The sequence below is a fragment of the Vipera ursinii genome (assembly GCF_947247035.1).
Source record: "Vipera ursinii genome assembly, chromosome: 3".
NCBI lineage: Eukaryota > Metazoa > Chordata > Lepidosauria > Squamata > Viperidae > Vipera > Vipera ursinii.
In genome coordinates, this window is record NC_139516.1 from 201961472 (window position 1) to 201974880 (window position 13409).

General features: G+C 43.7%; 1 long non-coding RNA gene across 1 annotated transcript in view; it reads left to right on the plus strand.

Annotated features, from left to right (window-relative positions):
• Positions 1-12699, plus strand: part of LOC310638791 — a 119361-nt gene extending 106662 nt beyond the window's left edge. Inside the window, exon 3 of the long non-coding RNA XR_014492183.1 lies at positions 12589-12699. This is a non-coding gene — a long non-coding RNA (uncharacterized lncRNA). The remainder of the gene's footprint in view (positions 1-12588) is intronic.
• The last annotated feature ends 710 nt before the right edge of the window (positions 12700-13409 follow it).

Genomic DNA, 13409 nt, shown 5'->3' on the forward strand with positions numbered 1-13409 from the left:
CACTTCCATTGTTTGGCAAAATTGCACCCATGGCTAGCTATTGGTTCACTTAACGACTGAGGCATTTGCTTTATGACCACGGTGTTTGTTGTGTGACCACTGCACAAAGGAGGACCATCTTGTTTTACAACTATTATGACATGCAACTGTGTTACGCTCCATTACAGTCGTATGTTGAGGACTAACTGTAATTGGAAGTCAAGTCACTTGCCACACCACTGTTTTGGGAGAGTGTCTGAGTCACGCGCCCCAGAATTCCGTGTGTGTGTGTGTGTGTGTGTGTGTGTGTCTGTCTGTCTGTCTGTCTATCGATCGTAAAATGGGCGGCCTATATCAGTCCCAAGGTTTGGGCAACCTTGCTGTAAACCATGATTTCTACAGGCATAATTGACATTTTGTGAATGTCTATTGTGGTGTTGGGCTCTTAGTGACTGAAAGCTGTTGGGTCAAGGTTGAACCCATTGGGCTAATAGGTACCTGAGTGGCTGCAGAGTTAAGACTTCTCTTACCAGTTTAAAAGAGTTGTGAATCCAGCTATCGGTAATCCTCAAGTTACAATAGTAATGGAGCCTGACCATTGCAGCTATAACTTGTAAAATGGGTCTGTCATGTAGCTGACCTGATTTTATGATTTTTTATGACAGTCGTTAAGCAAACCCATTGTTCACTATGGCACTGTTTTGCTGAAAATCAGAAATGCAAGTTTTCGACAAAACCACTTGACAGAGTGATGCTGTAAACCACCATATACTCAATTTTAAATTGAGGTAGGTAGGTAGGTAGGTAGATAGATAGATAGATAGATAGATAGATAGATAGATAGATAGATAGATAGATGATAGGTAGATGGGTGGGTGGATGAATAGATAGAAAATTTATAGGCTGTCCATCTTACCTCAAGGTAACTCTTGATAGATGATAGGTAGGTAGGTAGGTAGGTAGGTGGATGATAGGTAGATGGGTGGGTGGGTGGAAGGATTGATAGATAGATAGATAGATAGATAGATAGATAGATAGATAGATAGATAGATAGATAGATAGATAGATAGATAGGAACAGTCAGAATTTCTTATCTGGGTCATAAGTCAAGGACTACCTGTACTTAATTTTTGGATGTTAACCCGTTTATTGCATGCATAAATTTTAAGCCATCTTCACTCTCCTGGGAGGCAGGTCCTTGGGGTAACAGCAGTATGAAACTGGGAAGAAACATCATTCGTGGCACCCAGGGTCCCAAAAGCAGCTGCAGAGATAAAAAGATGCAGCTTGAAAAGGGAAGACCAACTCATTCATTTTTCGAGTGCAAAGTTTGGCAAAGATGCCTGCAGCCACAGAGACTCTTCCCCCCCCCTCCCTTCTCTTCCTTGGAGGAAGGAAGTTTCTCATACAGCTGACAGGACCCCCTGATGTTTTAACACTCTGGAATCTTTTTTTTCCCCTTTAAAAAAAAAAGCAGAAATCACAGTCCAGACAGGAAGTGATTAGGAGATGAATAAAGATTTTAAAAGAGACTCGGAGGTCAAGACAAGGATGGAAGAAGGCTGCCTGCCTGCCTAAGATGATTTGCAAGAGAAAAGAAGGGGCGGAATAATGAATTCAGGAGTTTGGGATGCAGCCCATGGGAAAAAAAAAAGAGTTTTCCTTTTTTTAAAAAAATTTCCCAGCTCTTGTAGGGGGCTGGGAGAGTAGGAAATTACTTCTCTCCCCTCTTGATTTTATGGTTTCCTCATTTTACAAATGCAAGCTGTAGCTTTGTCCATTTTACCTTGGAGTGGAGCAGTGGGCTAATGCCTCCTTAAGTAACACCAGCTGCCTGCAATTAGTGCAGGTTCGCATCCCACCAGGCTCAAGGTTGACTCAGCCTTCCATCCTTCCGAGGTAGGTAAAATGAGGACCCAGATTGTTGGGGGCAATTAAGCTGACTTTGTAATAATGCCACTTGGGGTGTGTGTGAAAGCCCTAATAAGCAGGCATATACATAGAATTAAGGCTACTGCTAAGCTTGTGTAAGCCGCCCTGAGTCTTCGGAGAAGGGCGGGATATAAATGGAATTAAAATAAAAAATAAAATAAATAAAGAAGGAACAGGATTGCAAGCTGCAAGGAACAGATGAGCTTTTTCCCCTGTGGCAGTGCTAATATGCTTTTGTAGCTGTCTTTTTACTTATCCATAACTTTTTTAAGTTATTAATTTTGGTTTGTCCCGCATCCCTTCCTCCAAACCAGAAGCTGAGGCAACAGAATACGGGCAGTCCTCAACTTACAACAGTTCATTTAATGACCCTTCAAGGTTACAATGGCACTGGAAAAAAGCAACACTCGTTTTTCACACTTAACAACAACCGTTGCAGCATCCCCATGGTTACGTGATCAAAATTCAACCACTTGGCAACTTAACTCGTGCAGTGTCCTGGGGTCACATGATCCCCTTTTGCAATCTTCGGACAAGCAAAATCAATGGGGAATCCTGATTCACTTAACAACCGTACGGCCTATATAACCACTGCAGTGATTCACTGCACAAGTATGGCCAAAAAAAATGTCATAAAGTGGGGCCAAATTCACTTGACCAATGTTTCACTTTGCAACAGAAATGTTGGGCTCAATCGTGGTCATAAGTCGAGGATTACCTGTAAGTACAAGGTGACAGTATTATGCAGTCTTCTTTAAGTTCTTGGAGAAAAACCAGAATATAAATCTAGCAGCCAAGCAAATAAGTGCAGTTTGGGAAGGTTTGTTTTTAGCTATCCATATTGTGATGAAGTGGATGTGTCAAATCTGGGTTTTTTTCCCTCAGGGTTGTGTTTTACACCCTGAGGTTTATTTTGGCCACCTTCCACATCAGTATTTTTTAAAAGTCTGTATCAATATTTTTACCAGTGTATGCATTTTGGTAAGCACTTTTTAATTTATAAAGGGTGGGGCAGATTTGGGATAGAGGTGAATGTTGATGTATATACTTCTAGGAAGTGCAAATTTAAGTCAGTTTGTATTGAAAGGCAAGTTACATTTCTTTGCCCATCCCTAATTAATTTATCTGATTAACTAAGAGAGATGTATTGGATTGGCCACTATGTCCAATGAACCCTTTTCATTAATCTGTTCTTTCTCAATCCTGCTTTGAAAGAGAAGTCTAAAGTTTTCTTCGCTTTGAATGTTCTTATTTTCTCTGCAAATTCACACATGCTGCAGAAGCCTCATCATTTTGGGGCAGGTGACAAGAAAAGTAGCAATAGCACGTAGACTTTTATACCCCTTCAGAGTGCTTTACAGCCTCCCTCTAAGCCAGGGGTCTTCAAAGTTGGCCCTTTTATGACTTGTGGACTTCAACTCCCAGAATTCCTCAGCCAGTGTGCCTGGCTGAGGAATTCTGGGAGTTGAAGTCCACAAGTCATAAAAGGGCCAAGTTTGAAGACCTGTGCTCTAAACAGTTTACAGAGACAGCATATTACCCCCAACAATCTGGGTCTTCATTTTACTTACCTCAGAAGGATGGAAAGCTGAATCAACCTTGAGCCGGTTAAGTCCCATAAACTCTTCATCCTTCTCCTTCTGCATAATTACAATATATAAAAGATACTGTATATACCAGGCTGCCAAGCATATGCAATGCCACCATGCCCTCTGCATTGACGCTGAAGTAAGGAAACATTTAGGGTGGCCCAAAGAAAGCCTTTGTACTATGCACAGGGCCAGTGCAATTTGGACCCAGGCTCCTGGTGATTGGTCCAAAGTCACCCAGCCACCTTTCATGCCTAAGGCAGGACTAGAATTCACTATCTCCTGGTGATTAGTCCAAAGTCACCCAGCCACCTTTCATGCCTAAGACAGGACTAGAACTCACAGTCTCCTGGTGATTGGATCAAAGTCACCCAGCCACCTTTCATGCCTAAGACAGGACTAGAACTCACTGTCACCTGGTGATTGGCCCAAAGTCACCCAGCCACCTTTCATGCCTAAGGCAGGACTAGAACTCACTATCTCCTGGTGATTAGTCTAAAGTCACCCAGCCACCTTTCATGCCTAAGGCAGGACTAGGACTCACTGTCACCTGGTGATTGGCCCAAAGTCACCCAGCCACCTTTCATGCCTAAGGCAGGACTAGAACTCACTATCTCCTGGTGATTAGTCCAAAGTCACCCAGCCACCTTTCATGCCTAAGGCAGGACTAGGACTCACTGTTTCCTAGTGATTGGCTCAAAGTCACCCAGCCACCTTTCATGCCTAAGGCAGGATTAGAACTCACAGTCTCCTGGTGACTGGCCCAAAGTCACCCAGCCATCTCTCATGCCTAAGGCAGGACTAGACATCTCTGTCGCCTGGTGACTGGCCCAAAGTCACCCAGCCAGCTCTCATGCCTAAGTCAGGACTAGAACTCACAGTCTCCTGGTTTCCAGGCCAACATCTTCACCACTACACCAAAATTTCTCCCTCTTGGTGTGTTGCATGAGCCCGTCATGTGGGCCTTGCCAACTGTGGCTTGCAGCCTGCCCCTTGTGAAGCAGCTGGGTAGCATTTGTCAGCCAAGCGCAGTGACGATACTCGTGGCTTTCTGCAGCGTGCCAACCCAGCCTCTGTCAACTGCAGACAAAGGTGACTTCATTGGCCGATCAAAATGGAAGCTCATTGTTCTTTGGCAACTTGGCATTTCCAAAATGTCATTTTGTGACCGGATTTATTGGCCGAGATCTTTCTGTTCCCAGCCTCGGTGAGAGCGGTGGAGCGCGTGCACAGGCCAGTCAAAAGAGGCCAGTCATTTCAGAGAAAGCAAAGATTTGTGTTTATTAAATGAAGTGGAGTCTCTCTCTTATCAACCTGATAGGTCTGGCGCCTTCCTTTCGCCCTTCAGAAGGCCGGTGATCAAAGGGACCGGCGGAAGGTTACATGAGGCCTACCTGACTCAATTCCCTGTGATAAACTCTGGCTCCTGCCCAGGAAGGTACACAAGAGTGTGGTTGTGTGGCGGCAGAGAGTGGTGAACGCCCAGCACTAGCGATGATCCAGAGATTAGGGCCTGGTGGCGAAAGTTGTTTAGCGGGCTGCCCGGTCTTGTGGACAGTCTAGTGGATCAGGGGCGGAGAACCGATGGGTCATGTGAATGGTCCAGGGTCTGGGAAGAGAGAGAAAGACCAGGAGGGATTGGTGATTTTTCACAGGCTGTCAAAGCTGAGATTCCAAACTTCAGAACCAAAGCAGCACATTTGGGAAAAAGCCAGCCGGGCTAGAGACCTTGGCCCGTGACGGTCCATCTTATCTGGAAAGCGTCCTTTGGAGGATGGCTGATTAGGAGCCACTCGTCAGTTGCATCTCTTGGCATCTCTGTGTGTCCCAGGCCTGTGATCTGGCAGTGGTCACGAAGGGGCTAGCAGCAGGAAGAAAGAGTTAAAGGTAAAAAGGAAGGGGATGAAAGCAAGTCAAAGGTGAAAAAAAAAAGCAAGGAATAAACCAGGTCCCAAGGATAAAAATGGAAGGACGGATTGAGCCAGGGACCAGACTGAAGGAGCCAGCAAAAAGTGGGCATATGGAAACGTCAGTCCAAGGCAAAGCCAGAGTTTTATTTTAAGAAGTTTTATCCCACAAGGCCGAAGAGATTAAATCCTGGAAGTCTGGAACAGCAATGCAGTGATCAGCGGCAATTGGAAGCATCTTGGTATCCGGTTTGTTTGGAGGGGGACTGTATTATTCCTAACAGAATAGCACGGCATGGCTTTTCTTCACATGAGGTTGCCCAGACGGTCTCTGCATGAAGCACTGTTCTGATCTGACTTACTTCCTGGCCGAGGGAAATTTGGATTGGGCGGGTTGTACAATTAAATATATATGTTTGTGTATTTGCAATTAAATAATCACACACACACACACACGTATATGTATACATACACACACATCACATATGTGTGCGCGCACACACACACACACATGTATATATACACACACATATATGTGTGTATAGACACACACACACACACACACACACACACACACACACACACACACACACACAGACACACTGACATCCTGAACTCTGCATTTGTTAATTCAGTCTGTAGTATCAATCAGATGAAGTGATAGCATTTGGTAATATAAATTCCTGACATGATTACCGTTTAATATTTTTTCTCTTCTGATTTACTTGGAATGTGCACTTTAGTCCTCTGTATCTTTGGCCCTTTCTGTAATCCTGTAGATACGAGCAGTTGTTTGATAATAAAACATTGAATTCAGTATAGGAAATGTTGTGATGCTTGTACATGTGTGTGTTGTGTGTGTGTGTTTCTGGGGGAGGGTGAATTTTGTGGTTTCTGTGGGTTGTAAAGTTAATCAAACATCCGGGGTTTTTTTTGCATATTTTGCAAATAAACAGCCATCAATGTGGCATCAGTCAGAATCTTCCAAGAGCAGTCAGATAAAGTGAAAGCATTCAGCAATATAAATTCCTGACATGATTGCGGCTAATAATTTCTCTCTTCTGGTTTCTGTGAAAACTGCCCTTCAATCCCATTATCTTTGGCCCCTCCTTTATCCAACTATTGGTACAAGTAATTTATACCTTCAGCACCTGGCATTTCCCACGTGCGCATTGGACTTTTCAAAATATTTCTGAGGCACCCTGAGTTGCCCTGAAAACCTGTATCCTAATCGATCTATCTTAAGGTGAAGAGGGTCCCGTCTTAAGAATATTTCCCTGGTTGCGCTTGCAAAGACTTGAGCCGCTAGAAGGAAGCTTCTGTCCACATTGGAGAAGAGTCTCTTCTGATTTAAGATGGGCAGCTGCATAAATCTTTTAAATGAATAAATAACGTTGGATTGTTTTATGGTCGTTTTACAGTTGCAGGCTTTATGGTTGCTGTAAGGCCTCTCAGAGTTGTTTTACGATGGGTGGCCATATAAACCTTATAAATAAAGAAATTTTAACAACTGAGGTGAGGAAACCAAGCTTTCTCCTTCTCCTCCTCCTCCTCTTCATTGTCTATCTTCTCCTCCCCCTTCTCCTCTTCATTGCCTATCTCCTCTTGTCTAACTTCTCCTCTTGATGGTTTATCTTCTCCTTCTCTTTATTGTTTGTCTCCTCCTCCTTCCCCCTTTCTACTGTTGTCTATCTTCTCCTTCCCCTTTTCATTATCTTCTCCTTCTCTTCTCCATTGTCTCTTTTCTTCCTTCCCCTTCTTCTCTTCATTGTATATCTTCTCCTTTTCCTCATTGATCTCCTCCACCTCTTCTTCCTTATTGTCTATCTTCTCCTTCCCCCTTTCTTCATTGTCTATCTTTTCTTCCTTCCCCCTTTTCCTCTTCATTGTCTATCTTCTCCTTTCCTCCACATTTATCTTCTCCTTCTCCTCCTCCTCCTTATGGTCTATCTTTCTCCTCCTCCTCCTCCTCCTCCTCCTCCTCCTCCTCCTCCTCCTCCTCCTCCTCGCACCTGGTAGCCTCTTTTACAAAACTAAACACTGGCTGTATCTCTGTCAGAAATCACATCCTGCGAAAGGATGGTTCTGATAAAGGGGAAAATCTCACATATTACATACCCAGGGCAAAATTGTCCCCAAAGAGATGACTTCCTTCTAAGCTCCAAGCAAAATCCTTTTTTTTATTGAAAAGTTTTAAAATACATTTTTGAATACAAAAGAAACCCCCCCTCCTCCTCCCCTCTCCCCAACCCCTCCCTCCCCTCCCCCCTCCCCGACTTCCCAGAGCTGAATACAGGGTATAAAAATACAAACAAACATAATCTAAAATATGCTAACAACAATAAACATTAAGTTCTATCGCACTTTAACTCTCCATCGTCAAAATAATAATAAAATAACTACTAACTAGTTATACATCCTATAGATCCACTACTTATTCAAATGCTAAATAAAACTTTTTAGTCCCATATTTGTTCTGGATATAATCAATCCATCTCCTCCATTCCACAATGTATCTCTGTTGCGATTGGTCTTTCAGGTACGCTGAGATCTTCGCCATTTCCGCCAAGTTAGAAACTTTTAAAGTCCACTCTTCTATAGTCGGCAGTAAGCAAAATCCTTTTTAACCGCCAAAGGTGGTCTCTTCCAAACCCAAGTTGTCCCTTTCCATTATCTGCTTCACTTGCCTTGCAAAATATAGCTCTTTAGGATGTGCAAGTATGAAACAGAACTTAATTCAGTGATGAAGCACCTGCTGCACCGTTGATTTTCATCACCTGAAGTGGAAAGTTCTGGCCAAACAAGAGATGGGAAAAGTCCCCTTCCAAAAACCCGGGAGATAAGTCTGGTTGCAGAAGACAACTCCGAGCAACCTGGATGAATCAGCCGAGAGCCTTGTATTTCCTATGGGGAGGCCTTCGAATCCAGTTCATGGAGGACAGTTTAGGTGTTTGGATGGCATAATAATCAAACTTGACACTGAATCAGGTTCATCCTAGCACGGGTTCTCCAAGAGAGGAGCTTACTTCATCCTTTGTCTTTAACCAGGGTAAATTGACAGCTTTTGCAGTTTTGGAATCTCGTCAAATATTAGGAGCCGTGTGATAAACGTGAGCAAAAAAATAATAATAACCGGAGCGGCTCTTTTAGCTCTTTATAGAATGAACACACCTGATGCGCGCAATGCAAATTTTAGCAAAGGAGGAGAATACCTGTTGTTTGCATGCACCTGCCTGTGATTTGGAGAGGTTCCTTCCCCAGTAACAATCATCACTGCCACATGCACTCCTGTGTAAATGGAAGAATGGAGTGGAGGTTAAAGCCGGGGCAACAAGGGGATGGGGTTGGCTTGCTTGAGAAGGTCAATTGTAGGGGGCTGTGTGAATCTCGCCTTGCTTAAATTTTATTTATTTATTTTATTTTAATTCCATTTATATCCCGCCCTTCTCCGAAGACTCAGGGCGGCTTACAAGCTTAGCAGTAGCCTTCATTCTATGTATATGTCTGCTTATTAGGGCTTTCACACACACCCCCAAGTGGCATTATTACAAAGTCAGCTTATTGCCCCCAACAATCTGGGTCCTCATTTTACCTACCTCGGAAGGATGGAAGGCTGAGTTAACCTTGAGCCTGGTGGGACTCAAACCTGCACTAATTGCAGGCAGCTGGTGTTACTTAAGGAGGCATTAGCCCACTGCTCCACCAAGGCTCTTTTAATGACGGTTCGGAGGTGATTCCTTCTCTACGCTGCTTTGCAAAGTACTATTACGTCGCTTCAGAGGTGCTTTTTTTCCCCCCAAAAAAGACAACTGGACTTTCTTGGTTTTTTTTCTTTGAAAACTTTTTTCACTTCTCATCCAAGAAGCTTCTTCCTTTTTTTCCTCCCCAGCTGCAAAAGGGATTGTACAGTCATTTATTTATTTAGCAGTCTTCAACTTTCCTGGCTTTCCATACGTACTTCCACTCAAACTCAAAGGGGAAACTTGGAAGATGCAGCTCCAGTTGCATTTGTATTTGGGGACCAGAGATGATGGGGAAGCGCCAAATAACGAAACCACCCACCACAAGGACACCAGTGCAATCTTCTTACCCCTTGCAATCAAAAAGGGAGAAATACAGGTAGTCCTCAGCTTACCACCGTTTGTAAAGTGACCGTCTGAAGTGACCACAGCACTGGAAAAGTGACTTAAAATCATTTTTCATGCACGCCACCATGATAGCATCCCCATGGCCATGTGATCCAAATTCAGATGCTTGGCAAGTGGTTCCCATTTAGGAGAGCTGCAGTGTCCCAGGGACAAGTGATCCGCGACCTCCTGACAGGCAAAGTCAGTTGGGGAAGCCAAATTCACTTCGCAACCGTGCAACTAACTTAACAGCTGCAGTGATTCGCTCAACAACTGTGGCAAGAAAGGTCGTAAACCGGGGTAAAACTCACTCAACAACTGTCTCACTTAGCAACATCAAATTGTGGTTGTAAGCGAAAGACGTACTTGTACCCCTAAAATACCACCTTTGGACCAAGCTGTTAGGAAGCTGTTTTTATTTTCCCAACAGCCAAGCCTGCTTTGGTATAATAAATTAAAAAAGATTTGCTATCTGGTATTTGCAGAGGATATATCTTGTCTGCATGGTCCTTTTGTGCTAAGGTGTCCCGTTTTTTAGTTCCATCCTGTTTTGCTGGCATCTCCAGACAGACACTCATTTGCCTTGGATGCCTGCCCTCAGTTGCCTTGCTGAAGAAGGGAAGGGAAGGAGCAGGTGTGGTGGAGACAAGCGTAGCAATTAAGAAGGGGAGGTCTTCTCCCTTCTTGGAAAGCCAGGAGAGACACACCCCGGTTCTCACGCTGTCACTGCCTTGGGGGTGAGACGCCGAGGAGGTATAAATAAATAAATAAAGCAGCTGCCTCGTTTCCCAGGCGCTGAGCTCTCCTGGAGAAGGCGGTAGGGTTGTCCCTCTTGACCCTTCTTGTTGGCTTGACTTGGCCACGAATGCATCATAGGTGTAAGATGGTGATGAGTAAGGTGCTTTCCCACCTGTTGGGTTGAGACAGGTTTCTAGAGTTGCTTGATGAGTCTTGGCACAGAACACCTGTGCGTTGGGAATTATGTCTACCTGGGCAGGCGTGTAAAGGCATACTTTTTTTTCCTTTTTTTTCTTTTTCTTTTTCTGAAAACGTAGTTTAGTCGTGGTTGCAGATGGGAGGAGTGGTTGGGTTTGCGCTGACTGACAAGTCGCCTTCGAAAGTTACGACGATGAGCATCCCAAAGGTGCGTTTTCAAAAGGCAACTGGGTTTTCTTTGTTTTTGCTTGAAGGCCTTTCGCTTCTCCATCCAAGAAGCTTCTTCAGTTCAGCGAAACGTCTTTAAGGAAAAACAGAGAGAAAATCCAGTCGCCTCTTGAAAAAGCACCTTTGGGACAACCGTGAGCTGGATTATTGAGAATCTCCACATGGTGATGATGATGATATTATCTATTCAATGGTGTCCGGTCTCTCCATGTCTTCCTATCTTGCGCTATTTCTTTGAGTTGTTCTATGCTCTGGCTGGTGTCAGCTTTGAGGATGTCCAGCCACCACTTCCTTTGGTGGCCTGTTTTTCCTTTACCTTCCAAACATAATTGCTTTCTCCAGTGAATTCCCCCAGATACCACAGCCAAAGTAAGTGAGAAACAGTTTTGTGATTTTTGCCTTTTACTGACCTGTCTGGTATTATGCACTCCAGCACTTGGCTGTTAGTTCCCTTAGCTGGCAAGGAATACGCAGGAGCCTTCTCCAGCACCACAGCTCAAATGAGTCAATTTTCTTTCTCCCTATCTTGGCTTTTTGAAGGCCCAGCTTTCACAACCATAGGCACCTACGGGAACACATTAGGGTGGACTAACCTACATTTGGTTGCCAGGCTGATGTCCTTGCTTTCCCATCTTCGGCTCACGTTCATCGTTGCTGCGTGAACCCAGGCAACCCCATTTTTATTTTCTGGGCTGCATTCACCGTTCCGAGCAATCCGCGATCCTAGGAAAAGTTAGGTACTGGCCCTTTACAGAGGATATAATGGGTTTTTTATAAAGATCCTGATGCTTTGCATGTAAAGCAGAAGCTCCCTTTCAGAGACACACTTTTCAAAGGCAGGGGCTTGTCCATTCCTGGAGTTTTTATGGATGCTTAAATTGCCACAGGGCTGATGTTGAAGTAGCCTCACTTGGTAAAGCAGGCCAGGAAATCCACTTCACAGGAAGATCTAAAGAGGTGGGTTACAATGTTCTTTTTAATTTCCCACCATGAGAAACAAAATCCAGTTGCTTCGTGAAAAAGCACCTTTGGGATATCTATGACCTGGATGACTTGAGAATCTCCATAGACTTTTTTTTGGGGGGGGGGGATGCTGTTGAAACTTTGAATGGTCACTAAAGGAATGGTTGTAAGTTGAGGACTACCGGAATTCTACTCATCCCTGCCAGAAAATCTGAACAGCAGTGAGCAGCAAAATTAGATGAAAGTACCTCAGTTGGGATTTCTCAGAAAGTGTTCTGTTTATGGACTTAGAACATAAAGATGCTAAAATTGGCAAAATGTGCCTTTCTTTCCTCTAGGGCAGGGGTAGGCAACCTCGGCTCTTTTATGACTCATGGACTTCAACTCCCAGAATTCCTGAGCCAGCATAGCTGGCTCAGGAATTCTAGGAGTTGAAGTCCATGAGTCATAAAAGAGCCGAGGTTGCCTACCCCTGCTCTAGGGACACACAATATTTTTTTGAAATCAGAAATCCCCATTCTTAAAAAAAAATACGTTTCTACTACAGGAGCAGAACAGGGACTCAGAGGCCTCTCTGTGTGGGACGGGTCCTACGCCCCTCATTTAAATCCCTCTCCCCCAAGAAATTAACCCAGATTTAAACTCTTATAAATTTGGGTTAAGCGTTTGAGAATGAGGCCTGACGTTTCTGCCACTTCCTGAATAGTTTTTAAGTGTTTATAGAGTTAGAATGGCATCATAGGAAGGAAGGAAGGAAGGAAGGAAGGAAGGAAGGAAGGAAGGAAGGAAGGAAGATGAGGAGGGAGGGAGAGAGGGAGGGAGGAGAAAAAACCCCATCAGAATGTTATGGAAACTGGAGTTGGATTGACTTGATAATTATTTCCATGATGGCTTTTGAAAATGCCTCTTCATCTTGTATCATTTCAGATGAAAGGATTAAATACAGGGCACAGTTAACAATTACATCTAATTACGAGTACAGCAACAATGTGTTTGCTTAAACTTAAACTGAATTGCAGGGCAACACTTTGGTAACCCATGTTGGTTTCCTGCATTCCAGTGTCTGGAAGAAGCAGTTTCCAATGTTCCTGGAATTTAGCAGAAGATCTGGGGCTCTGCTGTTGGTGAGTTAGCCTAAATATTGCATCTCCATGTGAATGATGGTGAGACCGCTGTGTATTTTTTAAAAAAAGTATTAAAACAACCCGTTGCCCCTTTGGGTCATTGTTTTAAAGGTATTTCCTTACCAGAGTCCTCACTGTTTTCAACAACGATAGAATTTCTAATTTACTGCCTTCATTGGAAAAACTGGGATACATCCATTCAGACATGTATCTGCCTTGCAAGTAGCTTATGTTGAACAGTATAGCGCAATCAACAACAGGAAATATTTTATGACATTTTCTATTAGGTCATAAACTCTTTTATGATCATGCTTATGTCATAAAACGTTTTATAAAATTTAAAATTTCAATCCCACGGGAGTGGTAGATCCTGGATTTTGGATACATTCTGTAAGTTAGTCTATTTGAAATACTTTGGTTCAAAAAAAAATGTTGCTCTGTGGTGCCCCATTTCGCCCAGTTAAAGGTTGCAGACGGAAGAGTTTTAGTAGTTTATAGATTTTTTTCCTGGGTGAAGGAGGCTTCTGCTTTTCCTCCTTACTCCCAGGATAGCTGTTTGAAGTGTCTGAACGGTTGTTATTGGAAGATGGGGTAGAATTGATCAGAATTGTTCCATAAAGCAGA